Genomic DNA, 14,222 nt, shown 5'->3' on the forward strand with positions numbered 1-14,222 from the left:
CCAGCAGGTCCTGCCTGCTCAGCTTGGGGACCCCACATAGCAGGGGAAGGGCCAGAGGACTCTTCCATAAGCCTTGACAGGCACCCCGGATTCTTAGGACTTAGCCTGCCCTCAGGTGTGTTTTGGGGACCAAAGCCACATTCTTTGTCCACGTACTGGCCACAGGGGCAAGGAAGCAGGACAGTGGCAGGAAGAGTCGGGCAGAGCTCACGATGCAAGAGAAGGTCTTTGTGCAGCAGCCACTCTGCCCCCAACACACACCCTGCACCGTCCCCAACCCCCTGCTGGTCTCCATGAGGTGGGCCAGACAGCAGAGGGCCAACTGCCTAAGCCGCCATGGAGGGCTGGGCTGGACTTCTTCAACACAGGCATGGCTTCCCGCTAGAAAACATTGTGACCCTAGCGGCCTTGTCCTCCCACAGCACACACCCAAGGTGGCGGGGCCAGGGGGAAGTTCCAACTCCGGGCTGTGTACAAGACCTTGCTGGTCTTGGAGAAGTGAGAAACAACAGGAAATCCTGTGACTCTGGCTCTGGAATTCCCCAAAGGACCCAGAAAATGAAGCCAAAACAAGGATTCAAGTCCAGGCCCAGGCTTTGGGATTGCTGCTTAAATCCAGAGCTCTGGGCCCTAACTAAGTGAGTGCCTGCAGAGCCCCAGCGCCTCCCAAAGCCCCTTGCCCTCTGGCCTTCAGGGACCCAATCCCACCCCCAGTCGCCTGCCGCTAGACCAGACACTTTACCAGCCTTCCACCATTCTGCTCTCATAAGTAGACCCTCTGTTAAACTCTCCTCTGCCATTCTGTTTCACTGTAACTATGTTTCTGACCAGGACGCTAACAGACATCACCCCCACAGCAGCCGCCACAACCTGCCTTCCTGTTCATCCTCACGAGGTCCCCTAACCAGAGCGGCTGGTCTTCAACTGGGCTACGGCTGGTTCCCTGGCTGGGTCCCTAGGTGCCTGAGGCCGAGGATTTTGCCATCTGTCCCCTACATATATACCTCGCACAAGCCCTGGCATAGGAAGGTGGGATGTGGGGGTGACCACCTCCCTCTCACACCCACTGGCTGCCCCAGCCCAAGCCTTGGGGGCAGTAGCACCCCCAAAGCACTCCTGCGACTGTGTCCCCATGCCACCCTGCTCAGGACCACAGACAACACTCCAACCCACTGGCCTAAGACAGAGGAATGAACAGACAGGCAAATGTGTCCAACAACTGAACCATGTCACCATCAGAGAAATGCCAGCTGTCTCCTGCAGGAGGCGAGGACACAGGAGGGGGCTCTGGGCTCACCCCTCCACATTTGAATCCTGATAGCGCCAGACACCAGCGGGGGGGGGGGGCTGGAAAAGGGTACCAGCTTCTCTGGGCCTCATTTCCTCATCTGCAAAGAGGTGTGTCAGAGTAACAGTTACCACCCCACGGAGCTGGAGTGAAGAACTCACTGGCATACAGTGTGTGGAGCACAGGGCCGGGAAGGCCAAGCGCTGGATAAAGAGAGCTGTTGTTTCCCAGCAACTCTGGGAGCCTTCCAGAGCACCTCCTCCCCCACCCAGTCCTGGGGAAGGCCTGCAGCCTGCCTGCGCTCCCTGCAAGAGGGCAAAGGGTGGGACACACGGACATTCCATGTCCTCCTTCACACATTCCAGCCAAGAATGGGGAGCACAAAGTCTACCCAGTTACCCTCCAAAGAGACACCACCATCCTGCCCCAGCTGGACAACACTCACGCTGCTGAGGGCATGGCCAGCATGCCATGGTGTACAAGAGTGCACCATCGTGGACCTCTTCTCCGGCCCTTCCCAGCACCCCCAAAACTTTCTCAATCTTGACAGCCCAACACAAGTCAATTTGTGGGCCTGTGCAAGATGTCACTGAGTGACAAGATGTCACTGAGACTTACAATGACTATTAGCCTGGGGTGGGGTGGGGGGAGCCCTCTCTGTGCCAGCTTCCTGTGAGGAGAGGTTGCTGGTTCCAGATAAGGTAACTGAAGTACAGAGAGGGTCAGTAACCTCCTGAGGGTCACACAGGATTAGACCATGTTCTCTCCTGTCCCCTCAGCTCCTGGTGGCATTATCTAGGCACAACCGTTCAAAACTCTGGTTTTTTAACAACCCTAGACTTTGCCCCACTCCAGCCTCCCACCCATCTGAGCCTAGAAAGACAGTGAGAGCCTGGGAACAGGCAGGGGCTGGGAGGAGAATGAGTCAGTATTACTGAGGCCACGTCAGCCTGAGCGTGTGTTCTACAGCCAGGCAGACCAGGCTGCAATCCCTGCTCAGGTGCTCCCTGGCTACGTGGTCCGCAGCAAAGTGCTCTCTGAGCCTGGGCTTCCACATCTGTAAAATGGGCTAGCAACAGCAACCTCCGGGGGAGGTTGGGAGGGCTAAGTGAGGTGACACTTGCAGCACAGCCCATAACTGCTCCGTCATCGGCAGCTAGTGGCATCCTTCCCCCCCCCCCCACCCCCTTCATCCAACAGATCCTTACTGAGCACCTGTTCTGTGCCCAGGCCCTTCTCCAGGTGCAGGGAGAGAAGGGGGATCCCACTGCAACATGATGTCTGAAGCTCGAGTGGAAGGTGCCCCCGGCACTGCGTGGACCCCCTCCCTGCCACTCCCCCGAGAGGCCAGTCAGAAGCCAGCAGCTGGGGTCACCTGGCTACACACAGTAAACAGGAATTTACACAAAGCCAGTTCCACACTCAGCCTTGGGAAGGCTGGAAAACTGCTGCCTTAGGCTGCCGCACACAAGGCATTTCCACCATCAGAAACACATTCCCGATATGTTTGGAGACTGCGGGAGATTACATGGCATTTCCTGAAGCCCCAGTGGTACCTCTTGGCTCCAGCAGCTTCATTTACTTTTAAGCAGATGGGCTTTAGAACTGTCACACTGACAACAGAGGTGAGGAAGGGCACGAGCCAGAAGTTCACAGAAAAGTAAAGACGAGGAGCAAATAAGCATATGTGCCTGCATGCATGGGGCTTTCCCAAGGCCTGGTGTCCATGATCACACCCATGTGCCCTCCTTGCACGTTGGCCTTGTTCTTGTGCTGTGTGTGTACACTGTGGACCTCGCTCCAACAGGGCCTATGACCCACCAGTGCCCTGATCACCATTCCCTGCACCACCTCTCACTCCACCCATGTCCAAGGACACCGGAGGCCCAGCAGTGAGGGTTCCTATTCCAGCACTGCCACACTCGGGTGAGTTTCCTGGCATCCTGAGCCTTGGGTACCCCACCGAAGCAACGGTCTTGTCCAGTCCCCGTGTCCTGGCATCTAAGGGGGCCCGAAATCCCAGCCGTGCAATAGGGGCCCCTCTGCAGCTATGGCCCCTCCCCCTACCCAGTGCCCCACCCCTTGCTCTGTCCTTAGCCCCAGACGTCTTTGGTGGCTCAGTCCTAATTACCCCTCAGGAGGGCTGCCCGGACTATGGGAATGCAGTGAGCTCAGAGCAATCCATGTAGCATTAGCCCCTGGACGTCCTTCCTTTCCTAGGTCCTCAGATATCCCTACCTCTGTGACTGCTGCTCCCTGTCTCTTCCCTCACTCCCCACCCCCTTCTCCCAACCTCAGGGTCCTCTCCCACTGTTCCTCCCCCACCTCTTCCTCTAAGGCTTGCACCTGCCACTTTCCTGCCAATACCCCAAGTTCACAGTCCTCATCACTCTCTCCCCAACTTTCTACTAGAAGTCTCCACCCGGATGGTCCCTGGGGCCCAGCCCCCAGCCCCTGACACCCACACTAGTGGTTCCACCACCATCTACGTGCCCCCTCAGACCCTCCCCACCCCAGGTTAACTTATCCTCTGAGATGCCCTGAGGGTCCACCCTGAGCACCACAGGCTGCCCTCCCTGCCCAAAAGGAGGCTTTCATTGTCTACACTGGCAATTCTCCATGAGAGACAGCAGCTCAGGTTTTAGAGTCGGTCCAAACTGGCTGCAAATCACAGCTTAGCCATTTGGGTGGGCGAAGTCCAGCAGGTTCCTTGACCACTCCGTTCATTCATCTACAAAGTAGCAACAAAACGACCCCAGTCTGAAAGCAGTCATGGGAGCTCCGCAGGACAATTCAACACCCCATTCTCAGCGTCCCGCCCAGGCTTGTTGATCACAGATGCGCCCTCCCCCCAATCTTATCGCCAACGCAGGCGCTGTCCCCACGCCCTGGACTGCCGGGCTCTTGCCGTCGGAAGGGCCAAGCGGGTGTCGGGGAAAGGCCGGCAGCCGCAGCTTTCCGGCCATTGTCCCCGCCAACCCCGCCCCGGCCCCGGCCACCTACCCGAGCGCGGCGGGCGGCGGGCTCTGCCGGTGTTGGCGCCGCCGGTAGAGCCCCGACGCGGCGAGCGCACCCAGCCGGGCTGCCATGGCGCGGGCCTCCTCCTTCTGCTCCCGTCTTGGGGCGGCCCTGCTCCGACGGCCCGGAGACCACCCCGGCCTCGGGGGCGGGAGGCAGTGGCGGTGGCGGCAGCGGCAGGCCAGACACGGCGACGGCGATGGGACAGGCCAGCGTGCAGGGGGCGCCTCTCCCCCCACCCCCTCTGGACAGGAGCTCACGTTACACACTGCGATCTCCAAAGGGCAGCAGAGTCAAGTCCAAATAGAAAGGATATTGTTCGTGCAGCGGGGGCAGCACAGTGAAAGCTGAGGTGGCAGGGCTGGGTCCAGACTGGGGAGGGGACTCGCTGGGAAGGTCCCAGACAGCACTAAGGTGAGGTCCATGGTGGGAAGGCAGGGTGCCTGGAGGTCCCAGGCTGCTGGGAGCCTGAGAGGGAACCCCAAGCCCCCTGACGTCCTGACGATGGCCCCTTAGCTCCGGAGGGCAATATGGGACTGATCTGGCTTAGGAATCCTGGAGGAAGCCCCATACATGCCCACATTCGACCTTGTTTCCTTCCCTGAGACCCTGTGCCACAAATGCCACCTGGAGACCCAGATCAGGGTAGCCTCAGTCTCCTGGATCTGACCAACAAATTGCCAAGCCCCCAAAAGAGGTCCATGCTGTGAAAGCTCAGAGAAAAGGTTATCCCCTAACTTGCTAGGGAAAACAGAAGCAGCAGAATCTGATAGAAGACCGGTAGGAAGGCACTATTTCCATGCTTTTTTACCTAAGGAGATCAGCAGGGTTATTGTGATCCAAGTGCAAACACCCAAGGTCATCGGCAGAACTGTGGCTGCTGCTGGTGGAGCAGGCACTATGGTCAGCAGTAAAATAAGGATCCGTAGCACTCCTGGAGATCTTTAACACCGATTCCATTTCCCTGAAACACCTTTCTAAGTAAGGTCAGAAAGCACAAGCAGCATTGGCCTCCACCTTCCCAAAAAACAGTAGCTATCATTCTGAACAGCAGGGCAGGGTACTGGTCCTCCAACACTGGGGTGGAGGGAAAACTTTGGAGGGGATCCATGGCACTCAGATGCCAGGCCCACATACCGAGAAGCATACCTCATCCAGCAAATCCAAATTCATTAACCACCCTGGGGGGCAGCTCTAAAACACAGCCAGATAACTGCAGGCGTTGTGCGCAATATAACTTGTCAATGCAGGTCAGTTCCAAAAGTACCAAGCCCTGATCAATTCAACAAATATGTTTTTAAAGGTGGCCACAGAGGCAAAAGGGCATAGAGAGAGGCTGAGCTTGGAGAAGCCAACAGGTACAAAGATCACCTCCCACTCTCTTCTCTGATGGACATAGCTGAATGCTCAGGAAATCTTATTAGAAAGTTTTGTTGTAGCACCTTTAAGTCAATGCCCAAGGGCCTAGGTACCTTGTACCAGTCCTACTCAGCCCCTCCCATGGGGAAATCCTCAACTCTGGAACCCAGAACTTACCCAGAGTCAGAGTTCCATTTAAGGAGGGATTATTTATTTATGGTTTCCACAATTGCAGATAGACCTGGGAAGGTGGCTATAGCCACAAGCATTTTGTACATCACAATTTGTAAATAAAGTTCAAGTCCAAGGTGACCAAGCACCGATCAATTCAACAAATATTTACTGTAAAAGGAAGTACCAGGGGCTAGAAATTGAGAAAGGAAATTAGAGTCTGATTGAACCCAAATCCCAAATCTGTGCACAGCCTTATGCCCCCACCCCACCCCCAGTTCTGCAACCTGTCTTGCAGAACTAGGCGTCGGAGCCATGCTGTGTCTCCAGCCAGCACTCTGGCTCTAGAGGACAAAGTTGCAAAGACATAGTAAGAATGATGTCAGCATAAATGGTAGAGTAAGAGCCTTTAAAATGTTGTCCCTCCATAAAAGCAATGAAAACTAGCAAAAACTGTTAGAATCCACTTTTTCAGAACTCTGTAAATTAACCAAAGGTTTGCAGTAACCCAGGGTACCTCATCAAGAAAAGCAGCTGGGGACTCCTGGGTGGCTCAGTCAGTTAAACGTCTGACTTCAGCCCATGTCATGATCTAATGCGCCATGGGTTCGAGCCCCGCATCAGGCTCTGTGCTGACAGCTCAGAGCCTGGAGCCTGCTTCAGATTCTGTGTCTCCCTCTCTCTCTGCCCCTCCCCTGCTCACACCCTCTCTCCCTCTCTCTCAAAAAATAAACATTAAAAAAAGAAAGAAAAGAAAAACAGTTGAATCTTGGTAGGAACAGTGAGCTTTGTGATATTTTCACTTATCCTAGCCTCTGACCCCTACATCCTAATTCCATTGCTGCCTTAAAAAATAACAGCCCACATTCCCAGTAATTATGCAGCAGACAGGGCTGAAGCTCCTTCAAACCTTCATTCCCTGGAAGACTCCATTTGAAAGTTTTGTCTTTATGTGACCTCACTCACACATACCCACTGCTAAAAGCCTCTCTTGGGGAGTATTTTTCAAATGTATTGCTGTTGTAACTGCCTATGGTATCATAGCTGTCATTGCCATAGGCAATGGATAATAGTGGAAGCAACACTAGACTAATCAAAAAGCTTAAAAGAAAAAACTAAAGGGGAGCCTGGGTGGCTCAGTTGGTTAAGCATCCAACTTCAGCTCAGGTCATGATCTCACAGTTCATGGATTCAAGCCCTGCATTGGGCTCTGTGCTGACAACTCAGAGCCTGGAGCCTGCTTCAGATTGTGTCTCCCTCTCTCTCTGCCCCTCCCCCAACCTCAAAAATAAATAAACATAAAAAAAATTTTAAGGAAAAAATTAAGGAATGACATATCCTTAGGGGCTTTGAAAAGAACCAAAATAGTCCTAGGAATCTAGAAGGCCACACAAAGCCCAGGACTATGCGCATGCTCAGAGAAGACCCAAGAAGATCCTAACCTCTCTCTTCTGATTGACCCTCAGGCTCTGTGTAATCAGGAAGTAAAGGCTAAGGCAGAGCTGTAAACTGCAGGGTTGAATGCTTAAGGTGTGCTGCAACATACACTTAGTGCCCTCAGCAGAGTCCCTTATTGGTGACAGACATTCAAGGAAATGGTTGTCCAATCATTAGCTGGCCATTAAACTAATCAAGCAGAGACTTAAGCAGTCGCAAATGACAGAAATATAGACTTTACAGAATTATTTCTGAAAAGTCACTAAACAAACAAACAAGTAGCAACAACATACTCTGGGGAGTGAAGAGGAATTTGATCTCAGAATTGCCACATATTATTTGAAATGTCCAGTTCTCAGCAAAAAATTATGAGACATACAAAGAAACAAAAAAGTATTACCCTTACACAGAAAAAAAAAAAAAGCAATCAATAGAAACCCTCCATGAGGAAGCCCAAATATTACACTTATTAGATGGACTTTAAATCAGTTATTTTAATTATGCCCAAAAGACAAAAGAAAACCATGTCTAAAAAAACTGAAGGAAAGTATGAGAATGATATCTCACCAAATGGAGAATATCAATAATGATGTAGAAAATATATAAAATAGGACCAAATAGAAATTACGTAGTTGAAAAGAAACACTAAAAGAGTCCTCCAGGATGAAACTAAAAGACATCAGACAATAATCCGAATCCACATGAAGAAATAAAAAGCAGCAAAGTATATTTAACCTTGATATAGTAAAAGTAACTATATAGATAAAAATAAAAGACAATATAAATGTATTTTTTGTTTGTAAACCTATTTTTCCCCTCTGATTTATTTATTTTTTTTTTTTAATTTTTTTTTTCAACGTTTATTTATTTTTGGGACAGAGAGAGACAGAGCATGAATGGGGGAGGGGCAGAGAGAGAGGGAGACACAGAATCGGAAACAGGCTCCAGGCTCCGAGCCATCAGCCCAGAGCCTGATGCGGGGCTCGAACTCACGGACCGCGAGATCGTGACCTGGCTGAAGTCGGACGCTTAACCGACTGCGCCACCCAGGCGCCCCATCCCCTCTGATTTAAAGACAACAGCATAATGAAATAATTTAACACAAAAGAAGGCAAGAGTGTAGGAACTAAGAAACAAAACAGACATAAGATACATAAATAATTAGTAAATTGTAAATGTAAAATAATTACATTAAAGGTAAATGGATTAAACTCTTCAATTAAAAGTCAGAAGTCAGTAAATGCATTTAAAAAATCTGCTTATATGATTTCTACAAGAAATTCACTTTAGACAAAAACAAACAGTTTGAAAGTAAAAGCATGGAAAAGATATACCATGCGAATAGCAACTAAAAGGGAAGCTAACATCAGACAGCTAGAAGCTAACATCAGACCAAACAGACTTTAAGACAAAAATTGTTATAAGAACAAAAAAGGACCTTTTATAGTGACAAAAGAGTCAATCCAGAGGTGCCTGGGTGGCTCAGTCAGTTAAGCATCTGACTCTTGACTTCTGGTCAGGTCATGATCTCATGGTTCATGGGTTCAAGCCCCACATCGGCCTCTGTGCTGATAGCTCAGAGCCTGGAGCCCACATCGAATTCTGTGTCTCCCTCTCTCTCTGACCCTCCCTTGCTCATGCGCTCTCTTGCTCTCTCTCTCTCTCTCTCTCTCAAAAATAAACAAACATTAGGGGGAAAAAGCATATTCTCAGATCACAATAGAATAAAACCACAAATCAATAATAGAAAGAAATTTAGGAAATTTACAAATATGTGGAAATTAAACAACACACTCCTAAAGAATCACTGAGTCAAAGAAGAAAACAAGGGAATTAGGAAAAGATTGAGATGAATGAAATGAAAACACAACACACCAAAATTTATGGGATGTAGCTCAAGCAGTGCTCAAGGAAAATTTATAGTTGTACACAGTTGAATAGTTTTCACTGTAGTTATTTATACTTGTGTAATAGGGGCACTTGGCTGGCTCAGTCAATACAGCATATGACTCTTGATGCTGGTGTCTTGAGTTCAAGGCCGATGCTGGGCATGGAACCTACTTAAAAAAATTAGTTGTATAATAATTTAAATACTTGTATAGTATAAAATAGCTTTATAGAAATCAGAAACAGAAGAATAAACTAAATTCAAAGCAAGCATTAGAGAGGAAATAATAAAGATTAGAGAAGAAATAAATGAAATAGAGATTAGGAAAAATAGAGAAAAGCAACAAAACCAAAAATGGTTTGTTGAGAAGATCAAAACTAATAAACCTTTAGCTAGACTGACCAAGAAAACAAGAGAACACCCAAAGACTAAAATCAGGAATGAAAGAAGGGACCAAAGTTAGAGAAACTTAAAGGACTATAAGGAAAATGCTGTGAACAATTGTATGCAAACTAAATTACAGCAAATTAAATAACCTAGCAGAAATAGACAAATACCTAGAGAGATACAAACTACCAAAACTGAATCAACAAGCAGTGTAAGATCCAAATAGGCCAACAACAAGTAAAGAGACTGGATTTGTAATCAACATCTTCCTACAAAGACGAACCCAGGACCAGATGGTTTTATTGGTGAATTTTACCAAGTGTTTAAGTAGCATTAACACCAACCCTTCACAAAATCTTCTCAAAAAATCTACCAGGAGGGAACACTTCTCAATTCATTCAGTGAAGTCAGCATTACCCTGAATCAGAAAAATATATCACAAGAAAACTACAGATGAATATCACTTATGAATAGAGATGCAAACATCCTGAACAAAACTGAATCTAGCACCATATAAAAAGTACTACATATCATAACCAAATGGGATTTATTCCAGGATATAAAGTTGGTTTAACATCCAAAATCAATGTAATACATCATATGAATGCTGAAAATGCACTTGGCAAAATCCATGTTTTTCATGATTAAAAAACAAAAAACACCTCTCAACAAACTAGGATTAGAAGGGTATTTCTTCAACCTGATAAAAACCAAGAGCTAACATCATACTTAATGGTAAGAGACTGAGAACTTTCTCTCTAAGATCAGGAATAAGATAAGGATGTCCAGCCTCGACATTTCTTTTCAACACTGCAGTAGAGGTTCTAGCAAGGACAATTAGCAATAAAAGGAAAGAAAATGTATCCAGATTGGAAAAGAAGTAAAACTCTCTATTTGATTACCACATACTCTTATACACAGAAAACCCTAAACCCCAAGGAAAACTATTACAGCTAGTAAATGAACTCAGCAAGTTTGCAGGTAAAAAACCAATATACAAAACCCACTAGCAATAAGCAATATGAATATGAAATTAATAAAACAATTCCATTTATACTAGCATCATAAAGAATAAAATACCTAGGAATAAATTTAACCAACAAAGTATAAGACTTATACAATGAAAACTATAAAACATTGTTGAAAGAAACTAGAGAAGACCTAAATAAATGGAAAGACATCCCATGTTCAGGGATTGGAAAACTTGCTATTGTTAAGATGACAATAACGTTCCCCAACAAATTAACCTACAGATACAACACAAACCCTATAAAAATTCCAACTGCCTTTTTTACAGAAATGAGCAAGCCAATCCTAAAATTCATAAAGAACTGAAGAAACTCAGAATAACCAAAATAATTTGAAAAAGAACAAAGTCAGCAGGCCAACATTTTGTAATTTCAAAACTTACTACAGAGTTACAGTAGTAATAATTAAACAGTCTGGTACCAACATAAGGACAGACACATACATCAGTGGAATAGTATTGAGAGTCCAGAAATAACCCCATATATCCATGATCAACTGATTTTTGACAATGCTGCCATGACAATTCAATGAGAAAATAATAGTTTTGTCAACAAATGATGCTAGGACCACTGGACAGCCACATACAAAAGAATGGTTTCAAACCCCTATCTCAGGCCACATATAAAAATTGACTCACAATGGATTGAAAATCAAAATGTCAGAGTTAAAAGTATAAACTCGTAGAAGAAAACATAGGAATAAATCTCTATGATCTTAGATTAGGTAACACTTCCCTAGATATGACACCAAAAACTCAAGCAATCAAAGAATAAATAGATAAATTGGACTTCATCACAATTTTAAACTTTTGTGCATCAAAAAACACTATGAAGAAAGTTAAAAGACAATCCACAGAATAGGAGAAAATGTTTTGCAAATCATATAGCTGGTAAGTGTCTCACATCCAGAATACATAAAGAACTCTTAAAATCCAACAATAAAAAGACAACCCAATTTTAAAATGGGCACTGAAACCAAACAAACATTTCTCCAAAGAAGATGTACCAACAGCCAATAAGCACATGATAAGATGCTCAACATGACAGGTTGTTAGGAAAATGAAAGTCAAAAAAGTGATACCACTTTACACCCACTAAAACAAACAAGAAGTGTTAGCGAGAATGTGGAGAAAATTAGAACCCTCATACATTCCTGGTGGGAATGTAAAAGTATGCAGTTACTCTGAAAATAGCTTGGCAGTGGGGCGCCTGGGTGGCGCAGTCGGTTAAGCGTCCGACTTCAGCCAGGTCACGATCTCGCGGTCCGTGAGTTCGAGCCCCGCGTCAGGCTCTGGGCTGATGGCTCAGAGCCTGGAGCCTGTTTCTGATTCTGTGTCTCCCTCTCTCTGCCCCTCCCCCGTTCATGCTCTGTCTCTCTCTGTCCCAAAAATAAATAAACGTTGAAAAAAAAAAAAAAAAGAAAAAAAGAAAATAGCTTGGCAATTCCTCAAAAAGTTTAACATAAAATTACCAGCAATTCCACTCCTAAGTATATGCTCAAGTGAGTAGAAAATATAGATAGAAAAATTCACAGCAGCATTATTCATAAAAGCCAAAAAGTGGAAACAATTCAAATGCCCACTACAACTGAACACATAGACAAAATACGGTAAATCCATGCAATGGAATATTATTTGCACCTCTCCCCCAAAAAAGGAATGAAGTACTGAGTCATACCACAACATAAATGAACCTTGAAAATATTATGCTAAATGAAAGAAGCCAGGTCAAAAAAAAAAAAAGCCCATATAATGTAGAGTTGTATTTATAGAAGATACACAGAACAGCCAAATCTATAGCGACAGACTGCACATTAATTGTTACCAGGAGCTGGGGGAGGGCAGAATGGGGACTTACTGCACATGGGTATGGGGTTTCTTTTGGGGGGTGATGAAAATGTCCTATAGAATTAGTGGTGATAGTTGCACAACTGGTGAATGCACTAAAACCCACTAAACCGTACACCTTAAAACAGTGAATTTTATGGTATGTGAATTATATCTCAAATGTTTAGGGGTGCCTGGTTGTCTCAATCAGTTAAGCATCTGACTCTTGATTTCCGCTCAGGTCATGATCTATCTCATGGCTCATGGGATCGAGGTCATGATCTCATGGTCCATGGGATCAAGCCCTACATTGGGCTCTGCACTGTCAGCACAGAGTCTGCTTGGGATTCTCTTTCCCTCTCTCTCTCCCTCTCTCTCTCTCTCTCTTTGCCCCTCTCCTGCTCATACACTCTCTCTCTCAAAATAAATAAACATTTTTTAATGTTTATTTATTTTTTTTAATGTTTAAAAAGCACACGTGTAGTGAAGAATGCAGCTACATAGCTTACTAGAGAAACAACAGAGGCCAAGGCCACCATCAAGTTGTGAGGCAGGGCTGTCACCCCCTTGTGGCTGAGCTGTGAGAGCCATCCCCAGGGCAGCCAGAGACACCACTGCAAACAGCCTCTCCACCACAGCCAGCTTCCCTCCCCCACCTCCTCCCTTGACCCACTGGGAGGCCAAGTCCTTGGTATGCATCAGATGAGTGATGTTTTCCAACCTTCTTACCCCACATGAAATCGGACTTTGAATGCTTTTATTTTCTTAACTGGAAACTCAGGCATCAGTGTGGACACATTGTTGGTTTTACTTACATACATACATTGGGTCGCGTCATCTTAGTGAAACACTGTCCTCTCAGGTAAGTATCCCATTAACATGTTTATCTTATTAGGCCATATTGAGTAAATATTCACCATCAGGAATTTAGAAGATTTGAATAAACAGAACAAGAAGGAGAGTTAGGGTGCCCCCTCTGCCCACCCTCCCTGGAAATGAAGACCTAAGGAACATTTAGTATGACTCTGCACTGACAGATGGAACAGAGAGAAGCAGTGTAGCTGGAGAGGCGGGACAGCCACTGTGCCTACAAAGCCGGGCCCCTCTGCACAGTAGGATGCCCGGGCCATCTTGTAGCAGCTCCCAAGTGCTGACTGCTGAATTTTCAGGAATTTTGGGAACCAGTTAACATCATGTTGGTAGTTTGAAGTGAGCCGAGGTGGGGGTATTTTCAGCCCGGAAATGGACACGCTACAAATCGGACCCACCACCCCCCCACCGCACCGCACTGGCAGGGTAGGAGTCAATGCCAGAAGTCCAGGGAAAGGGAGGAGTTGAGGAGTCTTGGGTGCTACCTAGCCTGGCCTGGTCTGGGTCTCAGGGTCCAGCTGCGTGGCACTCATCATCTGCTTCCCACAGCTCCACGTGCTGTGCTCAGGCCCTGGCTGCCATCTTAGCTACACGCTGGCAGGCTCTTCCGCCAAGGGGGCCACTGGGCATGCTCCTGAAGAAAGTGGGGACTGGGCACCATGGAGGGCAAGGGTGCTGGTGGATATGGGGACCCAGATCCAGCAGCCCTGCTCTGCACTGTACAGAGGCCCAGCTCGGGAGCTGGCACCTGGTGGCCTCAGCAGACTAGGGTTGTGTGGTGGGTGGGACTCCACCCTACAGCAGGCCAAGCCACTGACCTCACCAGCTGTGAGCACCCAGTCCCAGGCTGCACTTGGAGGAGGGCCAGTGACAGGCTGGGACCCTTAGCAGGGGTGTGACCTGCCTGGGCCTTCACATCCTCACTGTAGACCAGTGCTGATGTCAAAGGT

Source organism: Lynx rufus, unplaced genomic scaffold (assembly GCF_022079265.1).
Source record: "Lynx rufus isolate CCGP_SWC_20201006 ecotype Redwood Valley unplaced genomic scaffold, mLynRuf1.p SCAF_2, whole genome shotgun sequence".
In the NCBI taxonomy this organism is placed as follows: domain Eukaryota; kingdom Metazoa; phylum Chordata; class Mammalia; order Carnivora; family Felidae; genus Lynx; species Lynx rufus.